Genomic DNA, 22,022 nt, shown 5'->3' on the forward strand with positions numbered 1-22,022 from the left:
AGGCAGTGCTTTATGATGGTAATTTCAGCCAATTTCAGTAGCTGGAGTTTTGAAAAAATATATATATGTAACAAACAATAAACATCTGTCTCCAATGTCACATTCATTTTATGCATGAAGACCGATAATGAACTGCTCGTGAATAACGCTTACCACAGAGTGCATCAAAGTGAAGAGGCTCCACACATGTGAGGGGGTGATCGCTATTTTGTTTGGCTCATGTTGTGACAGATTCAGCTTTGTCACTTAGCAAAATGAGCTACACAAAGTGACAAAGAAGGGATTCCTCTGGGTCAGAGCTCAGAAAGCACCACAGTATGCTACTGCTCCATCAGAATGGCAAGCTAGGCTTAACAAGAAAGCCCACTAACATGCTCTTCAGAGAGACCATCTCTACTCCTTTAGGGCTTGGTTGGCAGCCCCAGATTACCATGTGGGGCAAGAGGGAGATGTGTGGCTCTTTGTTTGCATTAGGCAGGGTCAGTCTCTGCACTTCACAAAGGTGACTGGCAGAGGGGCTCAAAGCCAACTCTACTCCCTCTGGAGCCATCTCCCTAGAGAACAGTCACTTTTTTCTTAGCACAAAGGCAATGTCCTATTTCTAAGCCCCATGCCTTTGGGGTTGCATCACACCAAAGGAGTTGCCTTCCCAATTCACACAGAGGTGCCATATAGGCTCCTGGTGGCTCGGATGCTAGGCAAGGAGAAGGAGACTTGCATAGTGAAGAGGATGGCTCTCTTGCCAGAGTCTCATGTGCGCCGGGGTTGAGGTACATAGCAGGCATTCACCCTCCAGGAGGCTCATGTTAGGACAGAGGTAAAATGAGAAATGTACTCAAAGACTCAAAAGTCTACTTGAGTAAATTTATTCAATGTGTATTTCACTCGTGTATTTTGACTTTTCTCTTCTTAAATGATGAGTTTATTAAGAGGAAAAGCAAACAGTACTTTCAAAGCTTAAAATAGCTTCATGATAAATGCTAGGATCGAAGAAATATTATTTTAAGTGAAAACATGGTTTTTAAATTTTGAAAGTATTGTATTTCATATTAGCCCTTCGCATGACCTTGAAGCCACTTAAATCTCTGGACTGATTTCATGTGAAGCTAAATCAGGGAGCTGATGTTTTGAGACCAGAGAGAATCCCACGATAGGCCACTTACTGAGTGCCTAGTGGATGTCATGCACTGGGGAGGAAGAGGGATAGAAAGAAACAAGGCTTAGTCACTAATGAATTACAATCTAGTAGAAGAGACACATGTACCCAAATAATTTTAATATAGTGTGGGAGCAATGTGCAGAGTCCTAAGAAATATATGGATGCCCTTAGCTCAGCCAAGGGGTCAGCAAAGGCTTTTCACAGGGAAGACACTTGCACTGACTTAAAGAAAGATTAGAAATTAGCTACAGAAAAAAGGGGGAGAAGACATTAGAGGGCAAAATAGAAGAAAAATTACTATGTCCCCAGGAGTGAAGGTGTAAAACTACATGGTACATCCAAAGAACTCCAGGCAGCTTGATATTGCCAGAGCATGAAGTATGGTATGAGAAAGATGGGAGTGAGGCAGGAAAGACTAGGAAAACCTTCTCTGCCCTCCCAGAGAGATGGGATCTGTCCCATGGGTCACGGAGAACAATTAAAAGAGTTTATGTAAAGGAATGACCATATAGGGAAGGAAGGAGACTGAAGGTCTGTAGACTGACCAGGAGTTTGTTGTGAAAGAAGATAAGGATCAAGAGAAAGAGGATAAGGACCTGAATTCTGGTGGTGAAGATGGGGCTGGAGACGAAATGGTAAGTATAAGAAATATTCAAAGGTCAACACTGAAAGAAGATAGTGTTTTATTGGATATGGACCCTGAGGGATGGGTCTTAGATAACTCCTAGGTTTCCAGCATAGGAGACAACATAGACTGTGGTGCCATCAACAGGGTTAGAGACTGCAGGGGTCGGAATAGGTTTGATGGGAGAAGATGACACTCTAAAGAAGTACTTCTCAAAATACGTCCTCAAAAACCCTCCACTGGCCTCCAGACAGCTCCTTGTAACACTGATTATTAGCACTCCCCTTGAATGTCACAGCTGGAGAGTGACCTAACAGATCATTAAGCCTGGTCACTTTACAGCTGTGTGCCATCAACTTGAGGGGTGCTAGGGCAGGTAGGACTCCATAATGCCTCCCCAGATGCAACCCAGGAGGGTCTACTTTTACCTAGTGTGTATAATATAATTCTTCATAAGACTTAGATCACAAAAAGAAAATCACAGTTTGAAAACCACTGACAACCTCTTCTTTTACAGAGAGGAAACTGAGACCCATGGAGGTGAAATAATTTGTCCACAGATACAAGTCTATAGCAGAGGCTGAGCTAGATCCGTGACACAGAGTTCATCACGTGTCAATTCCAAGTGTCCTCCATGCTGTGGTTTCCTCCATGAAGCCACTGCTTTTGCTGTGTTTTTTGGAGCTAGCTTCAAAAACCTCCTTTTTAAAGAAACTCAGTTATCAGCTTCTTCAGTTGTATTTATTTAATAAATATTCATCGAACATCTTCTGCATGCCAAGCCTTCTTTTTTCAAGAACACCTGAGCATCTCTGTTTGGATTCCCAGTTGTAACTTTTGATTCTTTGGGAGTTCTGACAGGGTCTTCAACTAGTGTTCCACTATAACTGGTTGTGGTTATGACCCAAGAGGGGTTTTAGTCCCTAGTAAACAGGGTTAATATCAAAGGCATGGGTTTCCTAATTCACTGGAAGATTACAGCTAATTTACATGTTTAAGGTAATTTTTGAAAATATGTTTTTAAAAATCTATAAATTTCCTAAGGTATTTTAAGACTCTATTCATAATTTTTTAAATACTTTTCAGATGTTACATTAATTTTTTCATATATACATATAAGAACTCGCTGGAAATAATGCCCCAAAACTCAATAAACCTAACTTTACAAAACTTAGAACTGGCATCTGAAATAATTACAGGATAGATTGTTTTCCAAAAAATGAGAATTCAAATAAAATAAAATAAATTTGATAACCCCTTCCTCCCCATCATACTAATTCAACAGCTGCTTGTACTGACAGGGTAATTCCTAAAACAAGGAAAAGCAAATCCTTGCTCAATCTAGAAAAATAGAGACAAATGTAGCTAAGGGGTTACAACAATCTGTTGACCTCTTTCCAGTCTTGAGAATCTTGTCTCAGGACTCCCAGAAGGGAGCAGCGGCTTGCTTCGTTGTAAAGTGTGTGAGTCAGGGTAGAAACAGGAGTCAGCCAGAGAAAGTCCTCCTGCTCATGGACTGCCAGAGATGAGATTCGCACAGGCCTTTTCAGGAACACTATATAACATCTCGCTGCAGGAAGGAAAACCACTGCTCAGTCTCTCCTGTTGGGGAATTCATTCTTCATCTTATGAAGCTCTTTAAAATACAGGGCCAAGGAATCAGTCTTTCTTCCACTGCCTCTTTATACTTCACCACCCAGCCCCATCCCGTTTTCTTTCTGTACTCGTTCCATCTGCAAATGGTTTTTAAAATCAGAAATTCTGTGTATATCAACAAGTATAAAACCCAGCTAGCAGGGGTGGGTTGCAAGAACAAAGAAGGGGGGAAAAAGGAGAAAATCCAAGATTATGGTACAAATCGATTTCAAGGCTCACTCATTACAGCCTTTTTCTTTTTTTTTTTCTTTTTTTTTTTTTTTTTTTTTTTTGAGACAGGGTCTCACTCACTCTAATCATGCAGGCTGGAGTGCAGTGGCATAATCATGGCTCACTGCAGGCTTAACTTCCCAGACTTAGCTGATCCTCCCACCTCAGTCTCCTGAGTAGCTGGGATCACAGGTGCGCACCACCACACCTGGCTAATTTTTTAGTAGAGACATGGTTTTACCATGTTGCCCAGGCTGGTCTTGAACTCCTGGGCTCTAGAAATCACCTGCCTCGGCCTCCAAAAGTGCTGAGATCGCAGGTATGAGCCACCACACCCAGCCTAACCCATTTCTTTATAGGTGAGAAATCAAAGTGACTCTTCTAAGATTACCCCACCCACTGTTCTCACATAGTGGTATTATTGAGTATAGGAGACAAATAAGCAAACAGGAAAGTTTTAAAGATCAGGCAAAAGCTTTACTGGCTCCACAGGCCTGCATTTCCATCAGTTTCGTTTACACAGGAAAGCATATTAGTGAATGGTCACAGTGAATCTTAGAGGGAGCAAGCATATGGTTAGTGCTTATCCCCATTAACTCTCGAAGTCCAAGGAAATTCAGAGTTAATGTTCTTTTGAGATGATCATGTTTTGGATATTTTGATCTGGTGTCCTGGAAAATCTCACTTAACAGCAGTTTTGTTGATTCACTCAACAAATGTTAACTAGAAGCTTACTTTACACCAGCCCTCCAAAGTCGTGAGCAAGACAGCCCAGGTCTTTTACTCTCTTGCTTATCTGTCTTAACCTTGTCACTGCATGGTCATGGTGCTGGAGCCATATTTCTTTCCCAAACTCAATAAATGGACCTATCAGCTTTTTCTTACAAAGTAGTTGAAAATGGCTTAAAAATCTCTTGAAGCTCATGTTCTGTGTCAGAAATAACAATATTGGTTTATCATCTCTGTATGCCTCCTTCGGGTGTTCTGGCTTCCTTCTTTCTGAGAATTCTTCTGCCATGTGGACTGGCCTTGTCTAAATGCAATGACACTGAGTTACACATTAATGGAACTCCACGTAGCACATGAAGCCTCAATGGGAGCATTTAACAAAATGAAATGCTTTGGTGAGCTCTTCAAATTCATTAGAGTCCAATGATCAAAGATGTCCTGGAACAGATAACTAAATGTGGATTGGAAATAGGAGGTAGATAGGTCACAGAGTCTTCTGGCAAGTCCTTGGAAACATCAGATCAAATGCCAAAGGTCTAAAACCTTTAGTATGACTATGAAATTAGAATAGGCCCACATCCCTAGGAGTGAAAAAACTTACACTGGGTCTAAAACATAGTCGATTGCCTATGAAAAAGCAAATTGTCAAATAAAAAAATGGAAAATGTGACCCAGCTCTGGGAGGCAATGGTCCTAGAGATTAAAAATGTGGCTCATCTGGTCCCAAATTCATAGAGACAGAAAGTAGAACGGGGGTTTCTGGGGCTGGGAGGAAAGGGGACTGGGGAGTTATGGTTTGATGGGTATAGAGATTCAGTTTAGAAAGATGAAAAAGTTTCTGTAAATGGGTGGTGGTGATGGTTGCACAACAATGGAAGTGTATTTAATACCACTGAACTGTAAACTTAAAACATAATTAAAATGGGAAGTTTTATGTTATATATATTTTAACACAATTTAAAAAGTGGAAGCTGGGCAGGAAAGAAGAGTATAATGGATTGTCCATATTAGTTCATTCTGCCTAGTTCCTAAACCAGAATTTACCCACATGAACATTTTGAGCTTTGGCTTCTTCATATATAAATGTTAATCATGGTGCCAAATTCACAGTTGCTTGAAAGGATCAAATTAATTTTTGAATGTGAAGGGGTAAAGAAGCATGTGGCCCACCTAAGTATTCAACAAATATTACCTCTTATTACTGTATCTCTTCTGGATATTTCAACTTGCTGTTTATTACTATGAATAAAAATATTATACAATGTCTTCAATAAGTTTGTGAAAATTTCCTTTAATTACCACATTAGATATAACTTTTTTGCATATAATGCACCATATGGGAAAAAAAGTGGTTTTGAAATATTGTTCTTGCTTTCTCTACTTTTATTTTATTAAATTTAGTTAGGATAGGGTTAAAAGTCAAAGCAAACATCCTATCAGCTAGCAGTAGTCTACTGACACCAAAAAAGTCCCATTGGTATGAGAAACTGATTGCAAGTAGAATGGTCTAAGGATTCCTTGAAACAAATCTTATAACAACCCATGTCTTTCTCAATTACCAGAATGCTCTGTAATACCGGATAAGTATTTGTCAAGACAATATACATCAGTAAATTTAATTACACATTTATTGAGCTTATATTTTATACAAAATATTGTGCATGGTGCTCTAGGAAAAGTTACGATGTAACATACATGTCCCTGTTCTCAAGGAGCTGCTGTCATGAAGAAAAGTCGATTTCCTCAGCAAGTCTTGATTACATACTTCTCCCAAGACAATTCTAAATAAAGGTAAGAAAAACTGAAAATTTTTTCCAAACTGTAAGAAACCTTTGATTGAATCACTGTGTCTTATACCATAGCTTAGAGGATATATTTTCCTTTATGCATTCCGATATTTGAGAATAATGAATTCAAAAATTACTGGAAAAAGAAGATCTGTAATTGACTGCCTAAGGAAACTATAAAAATCCTTTCAAAATTCCCACCAGGAGTAGAAGCGAAGTGGATTCAGATACAGTCTGAAATCTTCCCGAGCTTTCTCCACTGGAATTCTAATTAGTGAGACCCCTTTAAGCAGTTTTAAAGCTGCTTAATTTAAATACAGGAAGTGTTTCCTTAGGCCCCTAATACTTTGGCAGAGCTGATCCTATTTCCTGAGATTAAATAGAAGAAAATTCTTTCCTCAGGAGATTGAACCACACACAATAAGATCATTCATTAGAATGTTCATATAAATTCAAAATATACCAGGGGAAGACCAAATGTCTTCTTCATAAAGGGTAACAGCCTAGAAATGCTAAGTGGAGCCATGACTGGTTTTACTCTTGAGTTTTGGCCTTTGCGGAATATACATTCCCCGGGAAGAATTATTGAAGTGACAACTCATTTTCACAATGAAACCAAGTACAAGACAGCTAAGATAAATAAATTAATTAATTATTAAATATTTTATTCTAAATAAAAACCATCTGTCAATATTGTTTGTTTTTTAACAATATTTATTCATGAAAATAAAGCTGTACCTTCTATAATGTGATTCTTACTCTACTTTGCACCACTTAAGACTTAGCAATAGGAAAATCTCATAAACTTTAGGAAGTCTGCATTTTGATCTGTCAGGGAAAGGGAAAGCTTAATACCAAAACCTGCTACTCAAATGCCTGATTGGTAAGCGGAGTGCAAAAGGATACCTCTAAAACTTTTGTATTGTTCCATAAAAGAAAGGGGAACACTTTGCCATCTCTTGCCATCCTTCTGTAAATTTACATCACCTCACTAAATTTGATAGCTAAATAGTGTTCTGATGGTTGTCGAGACTTGTGTGTCAGATTTAAAAACGTTATTGTTGAGGCTTACTTTGATGGTAAGATTTTAGAGGCCTATTTCCCTGCTAAACGAATGTATTATAGAGTGATGGATAACAGAGATTCTAAGGATTACAATGAGAGATCAAGGAGTTCACCTGCAATATCTATTGCATTGACAGCCGACTTTATTGAAGTTTCACAATATTGACTGCCTCTCTGTGGACTGGCTTAACCAGGTAGGTGATTATCAATTTATCACCAGTCAAAACACAGATTGCTTCACGTACAGTATCTGTGGCATAATCATGTACCTTGAATCTCATCAAACTCGAATGATCCTACCAGGATGATTCTTACAAGACTGAGAAAGAAACATCGGTTGGGAACTTCTCTAATGAAATTGTGTCTAATTCTCAGTTTGATAGAACATCATTCCTGGAGTCTTGATTAAGAATTCACCATTCCAAAAGGGGGTAAAGAAAGCCTGAGAGATAGAATGGAGAGAGAACTACGGTTATTCACTTCTTCTTCTTGAGCCTTGCTTCCTTTAACAATTCCTCATTCCCACTCCAGGGACAGAAGGCAAGCAATTGAAGAGTCCTCAAAATCCACTCCAGAGGGGAAGAATTGTGCCCTGAAACTCCATCTAGCAGTATACAAACTGACTGAATTGCATATAGGAAATTATCTGGGATAACCATGGACCAGCACCAAGATGCCTGCATGACCTATTTGGCCCTATTTTCAATACAGCAAGAGCTTTTAAGTTTTATAATTCCACTCTATTTTCTGAGTCTATCTTTTAACAAAATCTGACCTTTCTCCACACATTGAATTCCATTAGCTGCTATCCCAATTAATATTTGTTAAAGGCAGGCAATGAGAGAGATTTTGGCCTTAAGTTTTTGTCTGATCAGGGCACAAATAAATAGCTACACTAGGCAGGGAACAGTATAGCCTGTAATCCTAGCACTTTGGGAGGCCAAGGCAAGAGGATCACTTGAGGCTGGCCAGGAGTTTGAGATCAGCCTGAGCAACAAAACAAGACACCATCTCTACAAAAAAATTTAAAAATTAGCCTGTTGTAGTGGCACACCTGTGGTCCCAACTATTTGGGAGGCTAAAGTGGGAGAATCACTTGAGCCCAGGAGGTCGAGGTTGCAGTGAGCTGTGATTGTGCCACTGCACTCCAGCCTGGGCAACAGAGCAAGATCCTGTCTCAAAAAAAAAAAAAAATACACTAGCAAACACTAATTGACCACTATATTGACCAGGCACTATTCTAAGTACTTTTTCTATATTAATTTGTTTAATCTTCTAACCCTATGAGGAAAGTACTATTATTTTTCCTGTGTGATTCTTGAGAAATTTGATGAATAGAAATATTAAGTAACTTGCCCAAGATTACCCAGCCTGCAGATTGAGCCCTGGTGGATGACCCTAGAGCCTTATAAATTCTAAAACCGAATCTCTTTTCAGTCATACACTGATTAGATTGAGATTGAGTTTCTTTGCCCTTATTCTAGCTGCCTACCATTGTATAAAGTAGAACCTCTAGAGGAGTCATCTACAGCTTCTACAGTTTTTCATACAAAATGTCTGGCACTCAACTTTAAAAATGCCAAACGTACCAAGAAACAGGACAAAAAGTAAAAAGACAATAGAAACAGGGCCAGAGATGATGCAAAAATAGAGTTATCAAATTTGGATTCAAATGTTCAAAAAATAGAGGACAAGAAAGCTTCGCCAAATGGAATCTTTAAAAAATCAGGTGAAAATGCTAGAACTGAAAAAAATATAATAAAGCTAACAATTCAATAGATGAGTTTAATAGTAGACGAAACACAGGTGAAAAGATTAGTACTGTAAGATATCTCAGAAGAAAATACTCAGACCAGAGCATGAAGAGAAAAAATAAAAATATAGAGAAGAGTACAAGAGATACACGGGAGATGGCAGAATCCTAACATAAGTGTTCTTGAGGCCCCAGAAGAGAATTAGAGAGGAAATGGTGGCAAAACAAATATTTAAAGAGAAAATGTCTGCGAATTTTCCAAAACAGATAAAAGATGTTAAACCTCAGCAGGATAAATACATTACTAGTCACTTCACAGTGAAATTGCCAAACGACAAAAACAAATAATAAACCATAAGAACAGCCAGATAAAAAAGCAAATTGCCTTCAAAGGAACTACAATGACAACTAAGTTCTCAACAGAAACCATGGAAGCCAGAAGAAAATAGAATAACATCTTGAAGTGCTGAAAGAAATTATTGGCAACTCAGCAATCTATATCCAGTGAATACCTTTCCAATTTAATACAAGATTTTGTAGATAATACAGATTTTTGTCAGCAGATCCACACTAAAAGAAATACTGATGGGAGTTCTTTAGACAGAAAGGAAATGATCCCAGCTGGAAAGACAAAATTGCAGAGAGGAATGAGGAGCAACAGAGAGGTAAATATGAGTATAAATATAAATGGCTATTGACTACAAAGTAATAATAATATTTTATGGAGTTTAAAATACATGTATCATTAAAATGTATGACAGCAATAACTCAAACAGACAAAGGAAATAAATGAAGTTAATATGTTCTTCAATCCTAGCATTGTCTGAGAAGTGATAAAACTATTAATTTATATTAGACTCTATTAAGTAAAGAATGCATGTTGTTATAGCCAATAAATATAATTCCAAATATATCAGTAATTACATTAAATGTAATGGACTAAATGCTTCAATTGAAAGACAAAGTTTATCCAACTCAAAGAAAAAATAAAAATTCAACCATATGTTGCCTAAATAAGCATATCTTAAGTATAAGGACACAGAAAGGTTGACAGTAAAAGAATGGAAGGAGAGATATGTAAACACTACTATCAAAAATAAAAAAGGAGATTTGATAACGGTGTTTAAAAATTAATCTACCAGAAAGATAAGATAATTTCAGATTTGTATTCTCCCAAAAAATGTGCAGCAAATATTGACATCTAAAAGTACGAAGAGATAAATCCACAATGATAGTGGATACTTTAACACATTTTTCTCAGTTACTTATTAAATGATCAACTAGAAGGTATCATTAATAAACTTGACTTAGTTAATATATAAAAAATTATGCATCTAATAAGGGAACATGGGACACTTGTCAGGACTGACCATATGCTGGGCTATAAAACAAGTCCCCAAGTTCAAACAAATTTCAAAATATTGAAACCATTAATGTATTCTCTGACCTCAGTAGAATTAAGCTAGAAACCAGTAACAAAAATGATAACTAGAACATCCCACAAATATTTGGAAATTGGTCAAAGAAGAAATCACAATGGAAATTAGAAAATATTTTGAACTGAATGATAATAACATAACATATCAAAACTTGTGGATATAGGCCACGTTGTCTTAGTGGGAAAAGCCAGTGGCAGTGGTGACTTGGGAAAAGAGGGATGATGACCAGGAGGCAGCACAGGCAGGGCAGCTTGGGAGCTGGCAATGTTCTATGTCTTGCAGGAGGAGGTGATTACATGAATGTTTTACCTTTATGAAAAATTCCCGGAGGAGCCAAGATGGCCGAATAGGAACAGCTCCGGTCTAGAGCTCCCAGCGTGAGCGACGCAGAAGACGGGTGATTTCTGCATTTCCATCTGAGGTACTGGGTTCATCTCACTAGAGAGTGCCAGACAGTGGGCGCAGGTCAGTGGGTGCGCGCACCGTGCGCGAGCCGAAGCAGGAGAGGCATTGCCTCACTCAGGAAGCGCAAGGGGTCAGGGAGTTCCCTTTCCTAGTCAAAGAAAGGGGTGACAGACGGCACCTGGAAAATCGGGTCACTCCCACCCTAATACTGCGCTTTTCTGACAAAATGGCGCACCATGAGATTATATCCCACACCTGGCTCGGAGGGTCCTACGCCCACGGAGTCTCGCTGATTGCTAGCACAGCAGTCTGAGATCTAACTGCAAGGTGACAGCGAGGCTGGGGGAGGGGCATCCGCCATTGCCCAGGCTTGCTTAGGTAAACAAAGCAGCCGGGAAGCTCGAACTGGGTGGAGCCTACCACAGCTCAAGGAGGCCTGCCTGCCTCTGTAAGCTCCACCTCTGGGGGCAGGGCACAGACAAACAAAAAGACAGCAGTAACCTCTGCAGACTTAAATGTCCCTGTCTGACAGCTTTGAAGAGAGCAGTGATTCTCCCAGCATGCAGCTGGAGATCTGAGAATGGGCAGACTGCCTCCTCAAGTGCGTCCCTGACCCGTGACCCCCGAGCAGCCTAACTGGGAGGCACCCCCCAGCAGGGGCACACTGACACCTCACACGGCAGGGTAGTCCAACAGACCTGCAGCTGAGGGTCCTGTCTGTTAGAAGGAAAACTAACAAACAGAAAGGACATCCACACCAAAAACCCATCTGTACATCACCATCATCAAAGACCAAAAGTAGTTAAAACCACAAAGATGGGGAAAAAACAGAACAGAAAAACTGGAAACTCTAAAAAGCAGAGTGCCTCTCCTCCTCCAAAGGAACACAGTTCCTCACCAGCAATGGAACAAAGCTGGATGGAGAACGACTTTGACGAGCTGAGAAAAGAAGGCTTCAGACGATCAAATTACTCTGAGCTACGGGAGGACATTCAACCCAAAGGCAAAGAAGTTGAAAACTTTAAAAAAAATTTAGAAGAATGTATAACTAGAATAACCAATACAGAGAAGTGCTTAAAGGAGCTGATAGAGCTGAAAACCAAGGCTCGAGAACTACGTGAAGAATGCAGAAGCCTCAGGAGCTGATGCGATCAACTGGAAGAAAGGGTATCAGCGATGGAAGATGAAATGAATGAAATGAAGCAAGAAAGGAAGTTTAGAGAAAAAAGAATAAAAAGAAATGAGCAAAGCCTCCAAGAAATATGGGACTATGTGAAAAGACCAAATCTACGTCTGATTGGTGTACCTGCACGTGACAGGGAGAATGGAACCAAGTTGGAAAACACTCTGCAGGATATTATCCAGGAGAACTTCCCCAATCTAGCAAGGCAGGCCAACGTTCAGATTCAGGAAATACAGAGAACACCACAAAGATACTCCTCGAGAAGAGCAACTCCAAGACGCATAATTGTCAGATTCACCAAAGTTGAAATGAAGGAAAAAATGTTAAAGGCAGCCAGAGAGAAAGGTCAGGTTACCCTCAAAGGGAAGCCCATCAGACTAACAGCGGATCTCTCGGCAGAAACTCTACAAGCCAGAAGAGAGTGGGGGCCAATATTCAACATTCTTAAAGAAAAGAATTTTCAGCCCAGAATTTCATATCCAGCCAAACTAAGCTTCATAAGAGAAGGAGAAATAAAATACTTTACAGACAAGCAAATGCTGAGAGATTTTGTCACCACCAGGCCTGCCCTAAAAGAGCTCCTGAAGGAAGCACTAAACATGGAAAGGAACAACCGGTACCAGCTGCTGCAAAATCATGCCAAAATGTAAAGACCATGGAGACTAGGAAGAAACTGCATCAACTAACGAGCAAAATAACCAGCTAACATCATCATGACAGGATCAAATTCACACATAACAATATTAACTTTAAATGTAAATGGACTAAATGCTCTAATTAAAAGACACAGACTGGCAAATTGGGTAAAGAGTCAAGACCCATCACTGTGCTGTATTCAGGAAACCCATCTCACGTGCAGAGACACACATAGGCTCAAAATAAAAGGATGGAGGAAGATCTACCAAGCAAATGGAAAACAAAAAAAGGCAGGGGTTGCAATCCTAGTCTCTGATGAAACAGACTTTAAACCAATAAAGATCAAAAGAGACAAAGAAGGCCATTACATAATGGTAAGGGATCAATTCAACAAGAAGAGCTAACTATCCTAAATATATACGCACCCAATACAGGAGCACCCAGATTCATAAAGCAAGTCCTGAGTGACCTACAAAGAGACTTAGACTCCCACACAATAATAATGGGAGACTTTAACACCGCACTGTCAACATTAGACAGATCAACAAGACAGAAACTCAACAAGGATACCCAGGAATTGAACTCAGCTCTGCACCAAGCAGACCTAATAGACATCTACAGAACTCTCCACCCCAAAGCAACAGAATATACATTATTTTCAGCACCACACCACACCTATTCCAAAATTGACCACATACTTGGAAGTAAAGCTCTCCTCAGCAAATGTAAAAGAACAGAAATTATAACAAACTATCTCTCAGACCACAGTGCAATCAAACTAGAACTCAGGATTAAGAATCTCACTCAAAACTGCTCAACTACATGGAAACTGAACAACCTGCTCCTGAATGACTACTGGATACATAACAAAATGAAGGCAGAAATAAAGATGTTCTTTGAAACCAACGAGAACAAAGACACAACATACCAGAATCTCTGGGACACATTCAAAGCAGTGTGTAGAGGGAAATTTATAGCACTAAATGGCCACAAGAGAAAGCAGGAAAGATCCAAAATTGACACCCTAACATCACAATTAAAAGAACTAGAAAAGCAAGAGCAAACACATTCAAAAGCTAGCAGAAGGCAAGAAATAACTAAAATCAGAGCAGAACTGAAGGAAATAGAGACATAAAAAACCCTTCAAAAAATTAATGAATCCAGGAGCTGGTTTTTTGAAAGGATCAACAAAATAGATAGACCACTAGCAAGACTAATAAAGAAAAAAAGAGAGAAGAATCAAATAGACGCAATAAAAAATGATAAAGGGGATATCACCACCGATCCCACAGAAATACAAACTACCATCAGAGAATACTACAAACACCTCTATGCAAATAAACTAGAAAATCTAGAAGAAATGGATAAATTCCTCGACACATACACTCTCCCAAGACTAAACCAGGAAGAAGTTGAATCTCTGAATAGACCAATAACAGGATCTGAAATTGTGGCAATAATGAATAGCTTACCAACCAAAAAGAGTCCAGGACCAGATGGATTCACAGCCGAATTCTACCAGAGGTACAAGGAGGAACTGGTACCATTCCTTCTGAAACTATTCCAATCAATAGAAAAAGAGGGAATCCTCCCTAACTCATTTTATGAGGCCAGCATCATTCTAATACCAAAGCCTGGCAGAGATACAACCAAAAAAGAGAATTTTAGACCAATATCTAAATGATGGACATTGATGCAAAAATCCTCAATAAAATACTGGCAAAACGAATCCAGCAGCACATCAAAAAGCTTATCCACCATGATCAAGTGGGCTTCATCCCTGGGATGCAAGGCTGGTTCAATATACTCAAATCAATAAATGTAATCTAGCATATAAACAGAGCCAAAGACAAAAACCACATGATTATCTCAATAGATGCAGAAAAGGCCTTTGACAAAATTCAACAACGCTTCATGCTAAAAACTCTCAATAAATTAGGTATTGATGGGACGTATTTCAAAATAATAAGAGCTATCTATGACAAACCCACAGCCAATATCATACTGAATGGGCAAAAACTGAAAGCATTCCCTTTGAAAACTGGCACAAGACAGGGATGCCCTCTCTCACCACTCCTATTCAATATAGTGTTGGAAGTTCTGGCCAGGGCAATTAGGCAGGAGAAGGAAATGAAGGGTATTCAATTAGGAAAACAGGAAGTCAAATTGTCCCTGTTTGCAGACGACATGATTGTGTATCTAGAAAACCCCATTGTCTCAGCCCAAAATCTCCTTAAGCTGATAAGCAACTTCAGCAAAGTCTCAGGATACAAAATCAATGTACAAAAATCACAAGCATTCTTATACACCAACAACAGACAAACAGAGAGCCAAATCATGAGTGAACTCCCATTCACAATTGCTTCAAAGAGAATAAAATACCTAGGAATCCAACTTACAAGGGATGTGAAGGACCTCTTCAAGGAGAACTACAAACCACTGCTCAATGAAATAAAAGAGGATACAAACAAATGGAAGAACATTCCATGCTCATGGGTAGGAAGAATCAATATCGTGAAAATGGCCATACTGCCCAAGGTAATTTATAGATTCAATGCCATCCCCATCAAGCTACCAATGACTTTCTTCACAGAATTGGAAAAAACTACTTGAAAGTTCATATGGAACCAAAAAAGAGCCCGCATTGCCAAGTCAATCCTAAGCCAAAAGAACAAAGCTGGAGGCATCACACTACCTGACTTCAAACTATACTACAAGGCTACAGTAACCAAAACAGCATGGTACTGGTACCAAAACAGAGATATAGATCAGTGGAACAGAAGAGAGCCCTCAGAAATAATGCCACATATCTACAATATCTGATCTTTGACAAACCTGAGAAAAACAAGAAATGGGGAAAGGATTCCCTATTTAATAAATGGTGCTGGGAAAACTGGCTAGCCATATGTAGAAAGCTGAAACTGGATCCCTTCCTGACACCTTATACAAAAATAAATTCAAGATGGATTAAAGACTTAAACATTAGACCTAAAACCATAAAAACCCTGAAGAAAACCTAGGCAATACCATTCAGGACATAGGCACGGGCAAGGACTTCATGTCTAAAACACCAAAAGCAATGGCAACAAAAGACAAAATTGACAAATGGGATCTAATTAAACTAAAGAGCTTCTGTACAGCAAAAGAAACTACCATCAGAGTGAACAGGCAACCTACAAAATGGGAGAAAATTTTTGCAACCTACTCATCTGACAAAGAGCTAATATCCAGAATCTACAATGAACTCAAACAAATTTACAAGAAAAAAACAAACAACCCCATCAAAAAGTGGGCAAAGGACATGAACAGACACTTCTCAAAAGAAGACATTTATGCAGCCAAAAAACACATGAAAAAATGCTCATCATCACTGGCCATCAGAGAAATGCAAATCAAAACCACAATGAGATACCATCTCACACCAGTTAGAATGGCAATCATTAAAAAGTCAGGAAACAACAGGTGCTGGAGAGGATGTGGAGAAATAGGAACACTTTTACACTGTTGGTGGGACTGTAAACTAGTTCAACCATTGTGGAAGTCAGTGTGGCGATTCCTCAGGGATCTAGAACTAGAAATACCATTTGACCCAGCCATCCCATTACTGGGTATATACCCAAAGGACTATAAATCATGCTGCTATAAAGACACATGCACACATATGTTTATTGCGGCACTATTCACAACAGCAAAGACTTTTAACTAACCCAAATATCCAACAATGATAGACTGGATTAAGAAAATGTGGCACATATATACCATGGAATACTATGCAGCCATAAAAAATGATGAGTTCATGTCCTTTGTAGGGACATGGATGAAATTGGAAATCATCATTCTCAGTAAACTATCGCAAGAACAAAAAACCAAACACCGCATATTCTCACTCATAGGTGGGAATTGAACAATGAGATCACATGGACACAGGAAGAGGAACATCACACTCTGGGGACTGTTGTGGGGTGGGGGGAGGGGGGAGGGATAGCATTGGGAGATATACCTGATGCTAGATGACGAGTTACTGGGTGCAGCGCACCAGCGTGGCACATGTATACATATGTAACTAACCTGCACAATGTGCACATGTACCCTAAAACTTAAAGTATAATAATAAAAGAAAAATTCCCCAAGCTACATATTTATGCTTTGGGCATTTTTCTGCATGCATGCTATATTTGAAGAAAAAGTTTACTTAAAAACAAACTATAAATTATTCCTGACTCCTGTTTTTCTCACATCCCACATTCAGTTCATCAACATTTCCTGTTGGCTTTAATTCAAAGTACATCCAGAATCTGGCCATTTCTTGCTACCTCCTCAGCTACTGATCTTGTCTGAACCAACAGCATCTCTCTGTCTTCATTTCAGTTTCATGACTGCTCTCCCTGCTTCGGCCCTTGTTTCCTATAGTCTTTGGTCAACACAGTGACCAGGTGAACTGTTAATGCTGAATCAGATCCAGATCAAGTCACCAATCTCCATCCACCAAATTGTCCAATTGGATTCTTATTTTGTGCACAATAAAATCCAAAGGATTCTTATGATCTTTGTGCTACATAATTTGAAACACCATCCCCTCTCCTATACCACCTCCTACCACTACCTTGTGTTTGCTCTGCTCTAGCCCTACTGCCTCATCACTCTTCCCAGGCAGGCCAGGCACATTCCTGCCCCATGACATTTGCACTCACCATTCCCTCTCCCTGTTTCTTCCCCTAGATTCACAAAGCAGGTTCTCTCCAATATCACCTTCTTCTGTGACCATTATCTATCATTTTAATTCCCTCCACCCCAAACAACCTCCAATCCCTCTTCAGTTTAATTCACCAAATATTAATCCAGCACCTGTATGAGGCAAGTACTGTCCTAGGTGCTCAGGACAAAACAGCAAACCAAACAAGATTCCTGCATTGATGAGGCTTGCAGTCTAGCATGGGGAAACAAACAAATAATAAACATAAATGCATTAATAATTATACAGTGTGTTAGACGTATATAAATGCTATGCATAGAAGACTAGAACAGGGTAAGGGATATTAGTGACACTGTTCAGAGGGGATGAGAAAAGAGTTGTAATTGGAAATAGCATGTTCAGGGCAAGCTTTAGTGAGAATAACATCAGAACAAAATTTTGAAGGTAGTAAGGAAATTAGCCATGCAGATGCAAGGGGAAGAGCTTTCCAAACGGGCAGAACAAATGCCAAGGCCAAAGGTAGGAGTGAGTGTGTCTGACATGCCTGAGGATCAGTAAAAAGGCATCCATGGCTACAGTGGTTTGTAGGGTGAGCAACTGTCCAAGTTTGCCAGGGACTCAGGGGTGTCCTTAGATGTGTGACTTTCAGTGGTAAAGCAGGAGCATCCATGGCAAACCAAGATAGTTACTTGGTCATCTTAGATCGATATAGTTTTTGGAGGAGAGGTCAGAGAAGTAACAGAAGGAGGACGGGGAATAGGGGTTGGAATAAGGATTCTCATGAAGAAACATGATAACTATTTTAAGGACCTTGTCTTTTAGAATGAAAAAAGTGGGGACCCACAGGAGAGTTTTAAAGAGAAAAATGGTATGATCTGACTTACATTTTAAAAGACTTGGTCTGATTGCAGTGTTGAAAATGGGATATAAAAGGACAAGAGCAGAAGAAAAGCCACCGTCTTGAATACTATTGCAATAACCCAGGCAAGAGATGATGCTGGCTTGGAACAAGGAGCTACCAGCAGAGGTAGTGATGAGTGGTCAGATTCTGGATATATTTTGAAGGTTAAAAAAAATTTCCTGACAGGTTGGATGAGGGATAGAAGAGAAAGAGGAAGGATGACTTCCAGAGTTTTGATCCAAGCAACTGGAAAAATAGAATTGCCATCAGCTGAGATGAGAACAAATGAACACAGAGCAAGTTTGAAGAGAAAAAAAATTAGTTCCATATTATGTCCTTTTTTCTCCTTTATTTTCCTCCATACCTCTTACCAACATTGACATACTATATATTTTACTTACTTATTTATCATCTGTATTCACCCACTAGAATGTAATCTCCAAGATGGCAAAGACTTTTGTTTTCATTCACTGCTATATCACCAGCATCTAGAATAAATTTATTCATTCCATAAACATTTATGGAGTACTTCCTAGATGATTAGAACTGTGCTAGGCTCCAGGAATACAATAAGCACAATATATGTTCGTAGGATTGCCAGATAAAATATAGAATAACCAGTTAAATTTGAATGGCATAATGAATAATTTTTAGTATAAGTATTTTCTATACTCAAATATTCAAATATGTATGTTCCATATTCAAATATCCAATTATGGGACTACTTATACTAAAAATTATTTGTTGTTTGTCTGGAAAATACATTTAGGAGTCCTGTATTTTTATTTGCTAAATCTGACAACCCTATGTGCTTTCTGCCTTCAAGGAACTTAGAGTATGATAGGATATATAGACAAAGAAACAATCTGTATATAATAACCTAGGAATCCAGGATGCCTTCAGAGCACACAGGAGGAATAACAAATAAAGATTCTAAAGGGGCATCCAAGAAGCTTCCTGAAAGAAGTGATATGGCAACTGAGAGTAGCATTATCTACTGGAAAAAGAGAAGAAAGAGCATGCCAGGAAGATGGAACAACATGAGCCAAGCTTGAAGGGAGGAGAGACTATGGGGCACCCAGGAAGCTGAAACTTGACCTGGTATCCTGAATGTACCTAGAGAACATGGCGGTGTGAGATGGGAGTTGAAGGAGTTATATCACCACAAAATATTGCTGCAATACACACTTGGCTGAGCAATTACTTTACCAGGTATCTAGACCTAGGCCAGAAAACATAAGCACCTACAGCCAAGAGCAAAAGCAGCAATAGTGACTGTCTTCCCCACCCCACCAGGCAGTTGTGGCAGCAACCACAGAGTGTTCTGAGATTCACTGCCCACCAGCGGCACTTTGTCAGCTTGAACCATCATGACCAAGGGCAAAATGGAGGACAGCTTTTGTACAGCTCATTCTGAACAGTAATGTTGTGTTCCCAGCTCCCAGGCAGACAGAACAAAGACTGATTTCTTAAAAACAGATAAACACCATGAGGAGTTTGGGGAGGGAGGAAATCCCATGGAAAAGACTAGAATTTACTTAGCAAAATGGGCAAAGTTTGGAGCCCTTTGTGATCCTATTTTGAATCCACAGGACAGGGAAACTCTTGTGACATTTGGGTTCTACTGGAGCACATGTTCTCAACAAGGGTGATCTCACCCAAAGGAGGAGAAATTCGTTCTTGAGGGGGAAAAAATCTTCGATATTATAATGGTTTGTTGCCTTCCAAAAGGTCACAATGCATAAAAAGATATACAAGTCTATCTGCGGTATTAAAATTTCACTAGAGAATGGAGTAAGGGGAAAAGTGAGGAGAATTAAGGTGGAAAAATGTCTAAAAAGGCTATCTGGGGGAAATAATGAGAAAAACTGAGAAACATTAAACTAAAACAAAGTTCTACTTGAGGGCTGGAGACCAGGACAGATTAAAAGATGTGTTGTCCTGGGAGAAGAGTAGGGGGCAAGGATAGGAAGGAGTGGAATGGATGGCATTCTGAGTGGCAGAAAGAGCGTATGCACAGACTTAGAGAAGGTAAACAACATAAAATGCAATAGCATGGTCAAATAAGATAAGGTCTGAGAAAGGTTTATTGGATTTAGCAATTAGGAGGTCACTGGCCATTTAACCTCCTTGTGCTTCAGTTTCAATACTTGTTAAATTAAATTGAAAAATAATCTCTAAGGCAACTTACAGCTCTAAAGACTCTTTCGCCAGGTTGGATCTCTTTACACACAGAGACACACAAACATATCCACACACTTACACGCACTCCCAACACACATGCTCATCTTTTTTCTTAATTTGATTTTCCTAACTCTCTAAAACTATATATGTCTTTGGAGAATTCCAGTTCTCTTCGTTTAATTATAACAATGCTTTGAAAAAAAATCAGTTATGAGAATCTACAGTGTCCTGATAAAGTGAATTGCTGAACAATAAACTGGTGAATATTATTTCCTATAAACATTTCTAATGCCTTGTAAATACCTTTTATAATGTAATAAGCTCTTTAGAATGTGGATACCAAATTTTATTTCATTTAAAAAAACGATTTTAAAACTCAGATTTACTCAAACAAGGCAAAAAAATACTTTCTCTTAAAGCTATCACTCTTTTATTAAATATTTACGAAGTGCCTAGTATGTGTCAAATAAGATATGAGTTGGGGAAATACCAGTGAGTAAAACAAACAGTTCATAGCTTCCAGAGCTTAGGAGGAGGAAAGTGAGGAGGACAGTAATTGAAAAGTTGATGATGTTTGCACAACTTAGTCATTGCTATCATGGCCGCATTGGTAACATATCTGAAGCTTGCATGTTCCTGAAAATAGAGCCCTGAGGAACAGGTAAAGTATCACTAAGGGGCAGCACAGACAACAGTCACTCAGAAAAGGGCATTCTTAACCATTTTGGAGCCATAAACCCCTTCTTGGATTCCTGGTTTTGATATCTAAAATAAAATTACAAATGAAACCAATTATATTGAATACAGTCATTTTTTTAAAAATGAACAAGATAGTAAAATATGTACTTCTTTATTACATTAAATAACAAGTCAGGCAGCTGTCCTCATACTTACTATAATTCTGAGGTAGTGACAAGCCCAAATGACATAGTGAGGTACTTGCATCTCTATAACATGTTCTGGAAATATTTGTGATTTCTAGAGATGACAAAGTCACAGATACGGCTAAGAATACTATGGTTGTCACCTACATTCATAATTGAACAATGTTAAATTTCAGTTGGAGATTAATTAAAGATTTTTTTCCTATTGAAATTCACAGATTCCCCTGAATTCCATCCAGAGACCTGTGGAGTTGGAGGTCTGCGGCCCCCTGTTCTAGGGCATTAAGCTAAATCAGGATTTTTTTCTTTCAATAACGTAGCTCCATGGTCACTTCTAGAGCTACAGCTCTATCATTGGGACTGCTCAAATGTGTAACTTGTTCATTACTTGGGACACACTGCCATCCCATGGCTCCTCTTGAAGAGTTGAGCATTAATAACCAGCAACAAAGCAGCCTTTTAGGGCATTAGACCAAACCTGCAAATTAATGCACCAGTTCATCACAATTCATTAATCAAACTCAGACTGGGTTTAACAACAGATTATTAAAGACTCAAAATTATATCCACAGGAAAAAAAAAAACAGCAGCTCCCAGAGGGTCAAATGTAATGTGAATGGCTTTGCATAAAACCATAAACCTGCTATTAAATTAAAAACAGAAAAAATCATGTCCATTCCTTATCTCCAGGCATTTTTTTTTTAAAGGAATGC

The sequence above is a fragment of the Gorilla gorilla genome, chromosome 1 (assembly GCF_029281585.2).
Source record: "Gorilla gorilla gorilla isolate KB3781 chromosome 1, NHGRI_mGorGor1-v2.1_pri, whole genome shotgun sequence".
Classification (NCBI taxonomy): Eukaryota; Metazoa; Chordata; class Mammalia; order Primates; family Hominidae; genus Gorilla; species Gorilla gorilla.